Genomic DNA, 13,428 nt, shown 5'->3' on the forward strand with positions numbered 1-13,428 from the left:
TACATTAATTTGGGGACAGGTCGAAAAGCATTAAAAATGTATGGCAATTTAGCTAGTTAGCTTGCACTTGCTAGCTAATTTGTCCTATTTAGCTAGCTTGCTGTTGCTAGCTAATTTGTCCTGGGAGATAAACACTGAGTTGTTATTTTACCTGAAATACACAAGGTCCTCTACTCCGACAATTAATCCACACATAAAACGGTCAACCGAATCGTTTCTAGTCATCTCTCCTCATTCCAGGCTTTTTCTTCTGTGGACTTTATTTGGCAAATGGCATCTAACTTTCATGGTACTACCACGACGACCGACCGACCTCAGTTCATCTTTTAATCATCCATGTGGGTATAACCAATACAGAGATGGCACGTGGGTATCTGCTTCTATAAACCAATGAGGAGATGGGAGAGGCAGGACTTGCACCACGTTCAGCGTCAACAAATAGAACTGACTTCTATTATAGCACTTGGCAAGACAGAGGCTCGTTGGCGCGCACGAGCAGTGTGGGTGCAATGATTGAATAACATGCATGTGTACATTTATTTTGCAACGCGAGCGGCGTGGTCAGCATGTTGACCACACCGCTCGTAGAAGGAGACCTGGAAGAAGGGCTGGTCGGCTCCCAGGACCAGCCAGTGGACAGCAGCGATGGCCAGCTCCAACAGCAGCAGGGCCAGCTCCAACAGCAGCAGGGCCAGCTCCAACAGCAGCAGGGCCAGCTCCAACAGCAGCAGGGCCAGCTCCAACAACAGCAGGGCCAGCTCCAACAGCAGCAGGGCCAGCTCCAACAGCAGCGATGGCCAGCTCCAACAGCAGCAGGGCCAGCTCCAACAGCAGCATGGCCAGCTCCAACAGCAGCAGGGCCAGCTCCAACAACAGCAGGGCCAGCTCCAACAGCAGCAGGGCCAGCTCCAACAGCAGCGATGGCCAGCTCCAACAGCAGCAGGGCCAGCTCCAACAGCAGCATGGCCAGCTCCAACAGCAGCAGGGCCAGCTCCAACAGCAGCGATGGCCAGCTCCAACAGCAGCAGGGCCAGCTCCAACAGCAGCATGGCCAGCTCCAACAGCAGCAGGGCCAGCTCCAACAGCAGCGATGGCCAGCTCCAACAGCAGCAGGGCCAGCTCCAACAGCAGCGATGGCCAGCTCCAACAGCAGCGATGGCCAGCTCCAACAGCAGCATGGCCAGCTCCAACAGCAGCAGGGCCAGCTCCAACAGCAGCAGGGCCAGCTCCAACAACAGCGATGGCCAGCTCCAACAGCAGCAGGGCCAGCTCCAACAGCAGCAGGGCCAGCTCCAACAGCAGCGATGGCCAGCTCCAACAGCAGCAGGGCCAGACCCATCATCCCAGACCCATCATCCCAGTACGGGTTGCCGAGTAGCGCATTCTCTCAGCACAGTGCAGGCCCACCTTCACCTCAGTACGGGCCTCTGTCACCATGTCCACTAGCTCAGCTTACGTGAGGGAAGGACAAAGAGCAACACACACTGGAATGGTGTGTTGTCCTTAGAGAATTTTCAAAAGTAGTGTGGTGAATATCGATTATCTTGAAGCTGTTAGAATCAAAACGACAATATAAATAAAAAAAGTTCCATATCAAATCATTATGGACAACATCTGGATTTACAATGAGTACCTGCAGCAAATTCCTGCTCTCCCCTGTGTCGTCCCTCCAGCCTGCAGCGTCTGCGTCAGGGTCTGCAGCTGCAGCTCAGTGCCTCGTGGTCAGAGGAAGGGAGGGGATGGTCAGGGACAGAACCCTTGGTGGTGGAAAGAGACTTACACTGGATAGACATGCTACTTGACCCCTGGGGATGATACAGCACACATTTTAGTGTATAAGTTTACCATCAACACAATGATACTATTCTATTATATTTTTAAAAAGTAGGCACATTTATTGTTCAGTACACATTGGCAGGCTGTTAGTCAAATATGAAAGTTCACATTTAAAAAAAGCTGCATATCCAACTATCTGTCCCACTCTGTCACCTTGTAGAGGATGTAGTCTATTTGGATGTCCTTTCTTAAAGGGACAGAGCTCTTTGGGATTCATGAAAGGGTTATCTGCTATAAGAGTGATGCCATCCTCACAGAGAAAGGATTATTAACAGCTTTTCATTCTAACACAACATTATAATGAGTATTAGAAGCATGTCCACAAGTATTTATTTAACTAGGCAAGTCAGTTAAGAACAAATTCTTATTTACAATGATGGCCTATGGGACTCCAAATCATGGCTGGATGTGACACAGCCTGGATTTGAACCAGGGACTGTAGTGACGCCTCTTGCACTGAGATGCAGTGCCTTAGACCGCTGCACCATTCGGGAGCACCCTGCATTAGAAGCATGCAGCATAAGGTTTGGCTTAATGAGCTGAACTAATTCATACAAATATAATTCTCAATTTACCTCTCCTACAAGACATTTCAGTTACTGTACATTTCAAATAAAAACATAATGACACTGGACATTAGTGTGATTATTATACATCAAACTTTGGAGTCTCTGTGTAACTGTCCCAGAGGCCGTTGTATGTCCATAGCAACCGGTTGCCAAGGTCCTGGGGAAGCATGTTCAGATCTTTGCGGCAGGTAGTTTAGTGGTTAGAGTGGTGGACTTGCAACCGAAATTGTTGCAAGATCAAATCCCTGAGCTGAGAAGGTAAAAATCTGTCGTTCTGCTCCTGTTCTTAGGCCATCACTGAAAATAAGAATTTGTTCTTAACTGACTTGCCTAGTTAAATAAAGGTAAAATTTGTTTTAAAAAATTGCCCAAAATCACCAGGTCTGCTATACTGAAAGTATGACTAACACAATAAATAAAAACAACATCTGTTAAAATTACATTGAAATGAAAATGTCAAGAGAGGCAGTGTGCATTGAGATTAAGCCTTCTTACAATATGAACTGCTGTAGCTCCCAGGCCTGTACCACTCTATGAGGTTGGTAGGAGTCCTCCTCCCTGCGGTTACTCAATTCTACACATTTTAGAGGCTGCTGCCCTATACACATAGACATGGAATCACTGGTCACTTTAATAATGTTTACATACTGCTTTAGTCATTTCATATCTATACACTGTATTCGACTGTATTTTAGTCAATGCCACTCCAACATTGCTCATCCTAATATTTATATATTTCTAAATTCCATTCTTTTACTTTTAGATGTGTGTATTGTTGTGAATTGTTAGATACTACTGCATTGTTGGAGCTAGGAACACAAGCATTTCACTACACCTGCAATAACATCTGCTAAATATGTGTGTGACAAATAAAATGTGATTTGATTTACAGTACCCTGCATGCAGCTGGACAAAACAGGAAGAGGACACCACATCAGTGATAGAGACATCTCATATACATGTGTCGGCTCCAGGTAGAGGCTGCCCTTAGCCACAGATCTAGGATCAGTAAACTCCCCAAAATCCTAACCCTAACCATTATTATCCCCACAGCTTTGCCTCCAAACCATTCGGCATGGTGTACCTGGAAACAGAGGATAGGAGACATAGTCAGGACTGAAGAGAATGTCTAACTAAAAAAGATCCAACCATCAAGCTGTATATACAAATGTCTAAAAATGAATTACCATGTATGGATAGCTGTTTAATGAATAGTGTATTGGGATACATGTGTACACTACCACATGCCACTATAGTAGAGTGTTTAATCACACTTTACTTTAAAGCTGCAATATGTAACATTTGGGGGGAGATACGACCAAATTCACATAGAAATGTGAGTTATAAATCTATCATTCCCATTGAACCCAAGTCTAAGAAGTGGTAGATATGTTCTATGTGCGCTATTTCTATGTTTCCCGTTCTTAAGTTTCGTTTTTCCGTTTATTTTGGGTTTTGTACACCAGCTTCAAACATCTGAAAATACAGTATTCTTGGTTATGGAAAACATATTTCACAGTGGTTTAGATCAGTGGTCACCAACCTTTTCTGAGTCAAGATCACTTTCGCAGTCAAAAAGCAAGCTGAGATCTACTGCTCAGTATCAAGGCACAAGGCGAGACCCAAATGCAGACATAGGAGGCAGATGGTTGGAGTCTTACAATGTAAATTAATCCAAAGTGGTAGGCAAGAGAATGGTCGTGGACAGGCAAAAAGGTAAAAACCAGATCAGGAGGTACAGAGTGGCAGACAGGCTCGTGGTCAAGGCAGGCAGGTACAAAGTCCAGAAACAGGCAAGGGTCAAAACCGGGAGGACTAGAAAAGGAGAATGGGAAAACCGCTGGTTGACTTGGAAACATACAAGAAGAACTGGCACAGAGAGTCAGGAAACACAGGGATAAATACACTGGCACAGAGAGACAGAAAACACAGGGATAAATAGACTGGCACAGAGACAGGAAACACAGGGATAAAAACACTGGGGAAAACAAGTGACACCTGGAGGGGGTGGAGACAATAACGAGGAAAGGTGAAACTGATCAGGGTGTGACGCTCAGATGTTTTTTTTTACATTAACCTCACACAAACAGTTTTGTAGGAATGATGTTTGGGCAGTAGGCCTAATACATTATCACAGCATATTGGCTATATGATTGGCCTGCCAATATTGTTAACCAGACCATACTATATTTCAAAACTCGAGCTTTGATAACAAAATAGATCAGTTGGTTTGGCACTTGTGAGGCACTGTGGAGCATGAATTGAAATATTTAGCTTTTTTATTTTACTGGACTGATGGTACCTGCATCTGATGGTCAACGAGGTCAAATCACCACGTCAGTGGTCTTCAGGTCGAAAAGTCGGAGCTCTAGAAAGATGCCGGAGTTTCCGACTTGGATGACCATTCAAATCAATTTTTACCAACCGCCTCTCACGGTCCCTACTCTCTCCTTCCTTTCCTCCGGTGAGACTGACCAGAGAGAGGGGACCGCATCTGCCTCATGCACAAATTCATGTTGTTCCTATGACCAAAGAAAGTGAAATATTCCTTAATATTAAAATCTACACGACGAGCTGCTAATAATAATACATTGCATGTAACAGTAACAGCTCAACACAATTTTAAAAAAGGAGCGCAAGCCTTTATCGTTCGTTGGCTTTTCTACAGAAATATTTGGTGATCGTCTAGGAATGCCTTGAAGATCGACCGGTTGGAGACCACTGGTTTAGATGGTACAATGATTCTCTATACTATACTTGCTTGTTTTGTCAGATAAACTGAAATTAGGCAAACTATAAAAAATTTAGCAACCAGGAAATGTCAGAGCGATTTCTGCATAGAGCACCTTTAAGAGTATGCTTCCTACAGAAGGACTTTATAACACATTCATAGCCGATATACCTATGTACTGCTTATGAATGTGGTATGAGTCATAATGTCCTAATATAGGTATCGTTCAAGTAAAGGGTTTAGGCTAGTCCTATTTGTCTTATCATGTTTTACAGCTGCAAACCTCTAGTGATAATAAGACTGCAAACTACACCAGTCCAGATATAGTCAATGTGCTGCAAAGTGTACGTGACTTCTGAATAAACTGTAAGAACGAACTGACTCAAATCAGCTGACTAACATTTGCTCCACTCTTTTAGAGAATTACTGAGTGGATTAGAAATGCAAGGCCTTTGAACTAATCTCCATCTTGTGCCTTAGTACAGAGGTCAAACAAGTATTACAAAAAATAACCTAGCTAATCTTCCTGCTCTGAGGTCATTCTATTACAAACGAATTACCTCACAAATGAATAGTAATGTTTCTTGTGGTTGACATTAGAATGCAGTGTACAATACAGAGCAGAGATCACTGTGTGTATGCTGGGTTCTGATTAACATAAGGCCTTAAAGCTGGGATCCGCGAAAGGTTAAACAGTTTTTGTTTTAAAACGAGAAGATGAGCATCCAGGAACTTAATAATGATTAAAAACATCAAGTGCTGAAAAGCTTGCTCAATAGAAAGGGATTGCTCTGGGGTGAATTTGCGGTATGGATGTGGTACATGTATGTACATGTATACAGTACATGGTATGAATGTAAGGGTGATTCTACAGCTTTGGCAGAATGCCCAGACATTGTAGACAGCTGTGAGATTAGTGGAACGGGGTGTAACAAACTGGACCTCCCTCACCAAAATATGAATACAACAGACCAGTGTGTGTGCTCAACAGCTCTCCGATCATGGCGTAGCGCTGCAAACAGTGCTTGCTGAGGTAACGAATACCCCTGTGAAGAGGAAGGACAGAGATCACAACATTCTAAGCCTAAAGGCCTATGTGTGCCATGCAACATGAGATGCATACTCTCAAAACAACACTCCCCAGCAGTTGAGGAAAAAGGCCTGGTGGTGTTGCTGTCAGCCATGCTTATTTGAATGAATGAGCTGATGGCAGACATTAGCGAAGGTTAGTAGCTGCCTGTGTGGTTAGACTAGACCCAGTGTGGTTAGACTAGACCCAGTGTGGTTAGACTAGACCCAGTGTGGTTAGACTAGACCCAGTGTGGTTAGACTAGACCACACTAGACCCAGTGTGGTTAGACTAGACCCAGTGTGGTTAGACTAGACCCAGTGTGGTTAGAATAGTCCCAGTGTGGTTAGACTAGACCCAGTGTGGTTAGACAAGACCCAGTGTGGTTAGACTAGACCCAGTATGGTTAGACTAGACCCAGTATGGTTAGACTAGACCCAGTGTGGTTAGACTAGACCCAGTGTGGTTAGACTAGACCCAGTGTGGTTAGACTAGACCCAGTGTGGTTAGACTAGACCCAGTGTGGTTAGACTAGACTCAGTGTGGTTAGACTAGACCCAGTGTGGTTAGACTAGACCCAGTGTGGTTAGACTAGACCCAGTGTGGTTAGACTAGACCCAGTGTGGTTAGAATAGTCCCAATGTGGTTAGACTAGACCCAGTGTGGTTAGACTAGACCCAGTGTGGTTAGACTAGACCCAGTGTGGTTAGACTAGACCCAGTATGGTTAGACTAGACCCAGTGTGGTTAGACTAGACCCAGTGTGGTTAGACTAGACCCAGTGTGGTTAGACTAGACCCAGTGTGGTTAGACTAGTCCCAGTGTGGTTAGACTAGTTCCAGTGTGGTTAGACTAGTCCCAGTGTGGTTAGACTAGACCCAGTGTGGTTAGACTAGACCCAGTGTGGTTAGACTAGTCCCAGTGTGGTTAGACTAGACCCAGTGTGGTTAGACTAGACCCAGTGTGGTTAGACTAGACCCAGTGTGGTTAGACTAGACCCAGTGTGGTTAGACTAGTCCCAGTGTGGTTAGACTAGACCCAGTGTGGTTAGACTAGACCCAGTGTGGTTAGACTAGACCCAGTGTGGTTAGACTAGACCCAGTGTGGTTAGACTAGACCCAGTGTGGTTAAACTAGTTCCAGTGTGGTTAGACTAGTCCCAGTGTGGTTAGACTAGACCCAGTGTGGTTAGACTAGACCCAGTGTGGTTAGACTAGTCCCAGTGTGGTTAGACTAGACCCAGTGTGGTTAGACTAGACCCAGTGTGGTTAAAGTGTGGTTAGACTAGACCCAGTGTGGTTAGACTAGACCCAGTGTAGTTAGACTAGACCCAGTGTGGTTAGACTAGACCCAGTGTGGTTAGACTAGTCCCAGTGTGGTTAGACTAGACCCAGTGTGGTTAGACTAGACCCAGTGTGGTTAGACTAGACCCAGTGTGGTTAGACTAGACCCAGTGTGGTTAGACTAGACCCAGTGTGGTTAGACTAGACCCAGTGTGGTTAGACTAGACCCAGTGTGGTTAAACTAGTTCCAGTGTGGTTAGACTAGCCCCAGTGTGGTTAGACTAGACCCAGTGTGGTTAGACTAGACATGTCGATATCCACATTTGACCTATGGTTTAATACATGTCGATACCCACATTTGATCTATGGTTTAATACATGTCAATACCCACATTTGACCTATGGTTTAATACATGTCAATACCCACATTTGATCTATTGTCACGATCGTCATGGGAAGAAGTGGACCAAAGCACAGCGTTGTACGTGTTCATTCTATATATTTCTTTAAGGAACACCGACAACAACAAAGCAAAATACGACCGTGACGTTCTGCAGGGCAAAATAACTACCAATACAAAAATAAGAACCCACAAATGAAAGAAGGAAAAAGGACTGCCTAAGTATGATTCCCAATCAGAGACAACGATTGACAGCTGCCTCTGATTGGGAACCATACCAGGACAAACACATAGAAATACAAAACATAGAACAAAACATAGAATGCCCACCCCAACTCACGCCCTGACCAAACCAAAATAGAGACATAAACAAGGAACTAAGGTCAGGGCGTGACATATAGTTTAATACATGTCGATACTCACATTTGACCTGTGGGTTAATATGGAATAATAGGTCTAAGTGAATTGAGAATTTAGAAAATGTTTTATTTTTGTTGCTAAAACTGACACACTGATATGAATATTACATGAAAGAGCTACTACCATGCAGTAATGTTTGTTAAGTGTGTTTCAGTGTTAAGTGTGCGTGTCCCTTACAAAAAAAGATTGCAGTCAGAGTGCCGTATAACTACAGTTAGTGTGCAGTATAACTGCAGTATGCAGCAATTACTGCGTACAAAATAACACATTTGACTGCAGTTACTGCACATTTACAGCAGTTTCAAAAAGGCAATCTAAGGGGTGTGTGCGTGTGTGTGGTATCTGGTATGTAAACTTGTTCACGCAAGCACGTTAGCTACTACGATTTCAAAACAGAGGACTTTGCTGGCAACATAAGCTTAGGATCCTAAAGTTAGACACAGCCAACTGCTTGCCCTTCCTAGGTGGCAGTTAGCCATATCTATGGCTAAAAATAGTACCTTTTAACTAGACGTTTTACAATTGGAGTTCAAACACTGGAGTAAAATTCTTAGCTAGGCACCAGGGAGCTCGAGTGAGATTCTTCAGGGAGGACTGGCTTGAGACAAGCTTGCTAACAGTACCCTTAGCTGGCTATTGACCACTACAGAATACATTGATGTCAGTGTACCACAACATAAACAAACTGCACCAAAAAAGGTTTTTGCTAACGTTGACTTTCACAACGACACACAAACCGCCCCTATAAATGCTAGCGAGCTACATACATTGAGGTGCTGGGTGTCAATATGGTGCTAGTAAACTTTAACAAATAGCTAGCTAGCTAATTATTGTAGCTGGCTAACGTTAGCTGGTCATTGGCCAGTGATTTCAATGAACTTAGCCAGAAAGGAAGAGGCGAAGCGAGAGGGATAACTGGAGTCGCCTCTTTACTGGAGTCGCCTCTTTCCCGGAGTCTCCTCTTTACTGTTGACGTTAAGACGGGTGTTTTGCGGGTACTATTTAATGAATCTGCCAGTTGAGGACTTGTGAGGCATCTGTTTCTCAAACTAAACATTTGAATGTACTTGTCCTCTTACTCAGTTGTGCACCGGGGCCTCCCACTCCTCTTTCTATTCTGGATAGAGCCAGTTTGCCCTGTTCTGTGAAGGGAGTAGTACACAGCGTTCTACGAGATCTTCAGTTTCTTGGACATTTCTCGCATTTCTAGCCTTCATTTCTCAGAATAAGAATAGACTGACGAGTTTAAGAAGAAAGGTCTTTGTTTCTGGCCATTTTGAGCCTCTAATCGAACCCACAAATGCTGATGCTCCAGATACTCAACTAGTCTAAACAAGGCCCGTTTTATTGCTTCTTTAATCAGAACAACAGTTTTCAGCTGTGCTAACATAATTGCAAAAGGGTTTTCTAATGATCAATTAGCCTTTTAAAATTATAAACTTGGATTAGCTAACACAACGTGCAATTGGAACACAGGAGTGATGGTTGCTGATAATTGGCCTCTGTATGCCTATGTAGATATTCCATAAAATTTTTGCCGTTACCAGCTACAATAGTCATTAACAACATTAACAATGTCTACACTGTATTTCTGACCAATTTTATGTTATTTTAATGGACAAAAAAAATGATTTTCATTCACAAAAAAGGACAGTTCTAAGGGACCCCAAACTTTTGAACGGTAGTGTATATGTATATGACGTGTGTTTAGACAGTATGGACAGTATATGAATAGAAAAGGTCTGTACACCAGTAGTTATATAGGATGCGCCTTGACTAGAATACAGTACACACATATATATAAACATCCTTAAAGTGACCAGTGTTCAATGACTATGTAAGCTGCAGAGTAGAGTACTGGGTGGTAGCCGGCTTGTAACAGTGGCTAAATTCAAGGCATCGTACTGGGTGGAGGCGGTTAGTGGTGAATAACAGTTTAATGGGCGGGAGAAGCTGTTTTTCAATCTCTTGATCCCAGCTTTGATGTACCTCCACCTTCTCTGCCTTCTAGATGGTAGTGGGGTGAACAGGCCGTGGCTCGGTGGCTGAGGTCCTTGATGGTCTTCTTGGCCTTCCTGTGACACCATGTTCTGTAGATGTCCTGGATTGCGGGCAGTGTGCCCCTGGTGATGTGTTGGGCTGACAGCACCACGGTCCTTGAAACAGCCTACAAGGCAGCATCGTAACTTATCAGCCCCTGAGGCTGAAATTTAATATTTTCAGCCTGTAAGGAATGGAGCTCACCCACTGTAAATGTAAATATTATCCACAAAACATGAAGTGTCCCTTATAAGTATACACATATCAGTTATTATGCACGCTAACAACCAGCATAAATCACAAGGTAGCTTGCGAGCCAGCCAACAAGACTACCTAGCAAGCTCGGAAGACTTGCCAAGTTAGCTGCGTTGTTCCTTGCATGTGATTGGCTGTGGCCTTGGGGGCGGAACGCAGCATGGGATAAAAAACGGCCTGTCAGGTATTTTCAGCGGTTAAATGCCCCGCATTGCGATCAACGTAGCCACGGGCTCCTTAAGGTGGGTGTCGTGCATTTTATCAACAAATTCGAACACCACTAACTTACAAAAAAAAGTAGATTTGTCCAGTGAAGACATCAGAACTATGAAATAACACATATGGAATCATGTAGTAACCAAAAAGATTCTTCAAAGTAGCCACCCTTTATTCTAACCTGTATATTCTAACCTGTATATTTGCAGCAGATAGGGAGAGGCAAAGCAAGAGGTTTCATTCTCGCCAAAATATGTCCAAAATGTGCCCAATGCGTTTCTAAGGTCAATATGATCTCGTAATAATACAGATGTCTATTTGCAGTCACGTTGCTCTTTTGACAAGATATATATCATAAGGATGTGGTACTGGTGATGTTAAACACTTCTCCAATCTTTGTTGAAATCTGATATTCAAATCCTTTCGGTCTAAATTCTAGCTAAATTTCGAGAGGACCGTTAACTACTTATAAAAAGCATGCTTCTGATGAAGAGCTACAAAAGTAAGTAAATAACCGTATTAGACTGAAAATATATAAGGTGATTAGACTGAAAAGATATAAGGTGATTTCGTTAAACTTGTGAGGCTCTCCATGCTCATTAGTTGCTCATTCAACATCATTTGCTTCTACTTCACTCAATCTGGTTTTCAAAGTCTCCCTTCCTAACTATTTTACATCCCTTGAGACCAACCAGAACATTTTAATTGGTCAAGAATTCCCAGATTTTCATTAAACAGCCACACATTTCGTGTCTTGTTTCTGCATGACCAAATTTTGCGCAACGCAAAGGAGTAGCCTATATGCGCGCTTCAATTAGTTACTTCGGTGGCCCAGGTTTTTTTTGTGGGGGGTGCTGCCACAAGAAAAAAATCCACTGTACTGTGAATGTCCCAAAAAATCATCTCTTTGTCCCGCATTTGGGAATTGTACATGTTGGTCATCCTAGGTGGTATCATGCAGCTGAACAAATGAATGCGTGATACCTGGTACTTTGTTTATCTCTTGATCTCGACAGGAGACTTGTTATCTAGTGATCATGAGATAAATAAATTGTGATCTTGACATATCTAGGGAATTCTACTTTTTTTATTCATATGTTCTCTCTGGACTTCCGTAGATATAAGTAGGACAAGTGACATCCTGGCAACTTTGAGAAAAAACACTTTATATCGGAGTTGTGCCTGTTGTTCATTTTATAGCTGTGGTTCACATGCGTATCTACCATCTCATTGGCTAGAATGGTCCCATCTGATCTTGCCTCCTCCCGACTGCCGTCCATTTTCTAAGACATTTTTAATTATGACATTTATTTTCATTGTTAGAGCTGCCACTTGAGTATTTGGTCAATATAAGGGATAATCTGTGGTGGTGGTGGTGACACCAGGGACCCTTGCTCGCTTTGCATTGTGGGACTTTAAGTTTCAATGGACATTTGTTTGCCGTGTGTGCATTTGAGGCTTTGTGTCGAAACAAAAATGCATAGACATATCACAAATCAGTAAAGTCAATAATAACAATCATTTATATTTGTTCAGCAGCCCTCACATTCAACTGACTGGACATACACACCTTGTCTATATATACAGTACTTTCGGAAAGTATTCAGACCCCTTCCCTTTTTCCACATTTTAATACGTTACAGCCTTATTCTAAAATTGATTAAATTAATGTATTTCGTCATCAATCTACACACAATATCCCATAATGACAAGGTGAAAACATGTTTTTAGTCATTTGGTGGCAGCATCATGCTGCGGGGATGTTTTTCAGTGCCAGGGCCTGGGAGACTCATCAGGATCGAGAAAGATGAATGGAGCAAAGTACAGAAACATCCTTGATGAAAACCTGCTCCAGAGTGCTCAGGACCTCAGACTGGGGTGAAAGTCAACCTTCAAACAGGACAATGACCCTAAGCACACAGCCAAGACAACGCAGGAGTGGCTTCTGGACAAGTCTCTGAATGTCCTTGAGTGGCCCAGCCAGAGCCCAGACTCGAACCCGATCGTACATCTCTGGAGAGACCTGAAAATAGCTGTGCAGCAACGCTCCCCTTCCAACCTGACAGAGCTTGAGAGGATCTACAGAGAAGGATGGGAAAACTCCCCAAATACAGGTGTGCCAAGCTTGTAGCATCATACTAAAGAAGACTCGAGGCTGTAACCATTGCTAAAGGTGCTTCAACCAAGTACTGAGTAAAGGGTCTGAATACTTACAGTACCAGTCAAAAGAAAAACTAATTCAAGGTTTTTTCATTATTTTTACTATTTTCTACATTGTAGAATAATAGTGAAGACATCAGAACTATGAAATAACACATATGGAATCATGTAGTAACCAAAAAGATTCTTCAAAGTAGCCACCCTTTACCTTGATGACAGCTTCGCACACTCTTGGCATTCTCTCAACCAGCTTCATGAGGTAGTCACCTGGAATGCATTTCAATTAACAGGTGTGCCTTGTTAAAAGTTCATTTGTGGAATCTTTTTCCTTCTTTATGCATTTGAGCCAATCAGTTGTGTTGTGACAAGGTAGGGGTGGTATACAGAAGATAGCCTTATTTGGTAAACGACCAAGTCCATATTATGGCAAGAACAGCTCAAATAAGCAAAGA

General features: G+C 43.1%; 1 pseudogene; it reads right to left on the bottom strand.

Moving 5' to 3' along the window:
- Positions 1-1,338: 1,338 nt before the first annotated feature.
- Positions 1,339-12,096, bottom strand: LOC139540497 (sphingomyelin phosphodiesterase 2-like; annotated as a pseudogene).
- Positions 12,097-13,428: the final 1,332 nt, after the last annotated feature.

Source organism: Salvelinus alpinus, chromosome 2, assembly GCF_045679555.1.
Source record: "Salvelinus alpinus chromosome 2, SLU_Salpinus.1, whole genome shotgun sequence".
Lineage (NCBI taxonomy): Eukaryota > Metazoa > Chordata > Actinopteri > Salmoniformes > Salmonidae > Salvelinus > Salvelinus alpinus.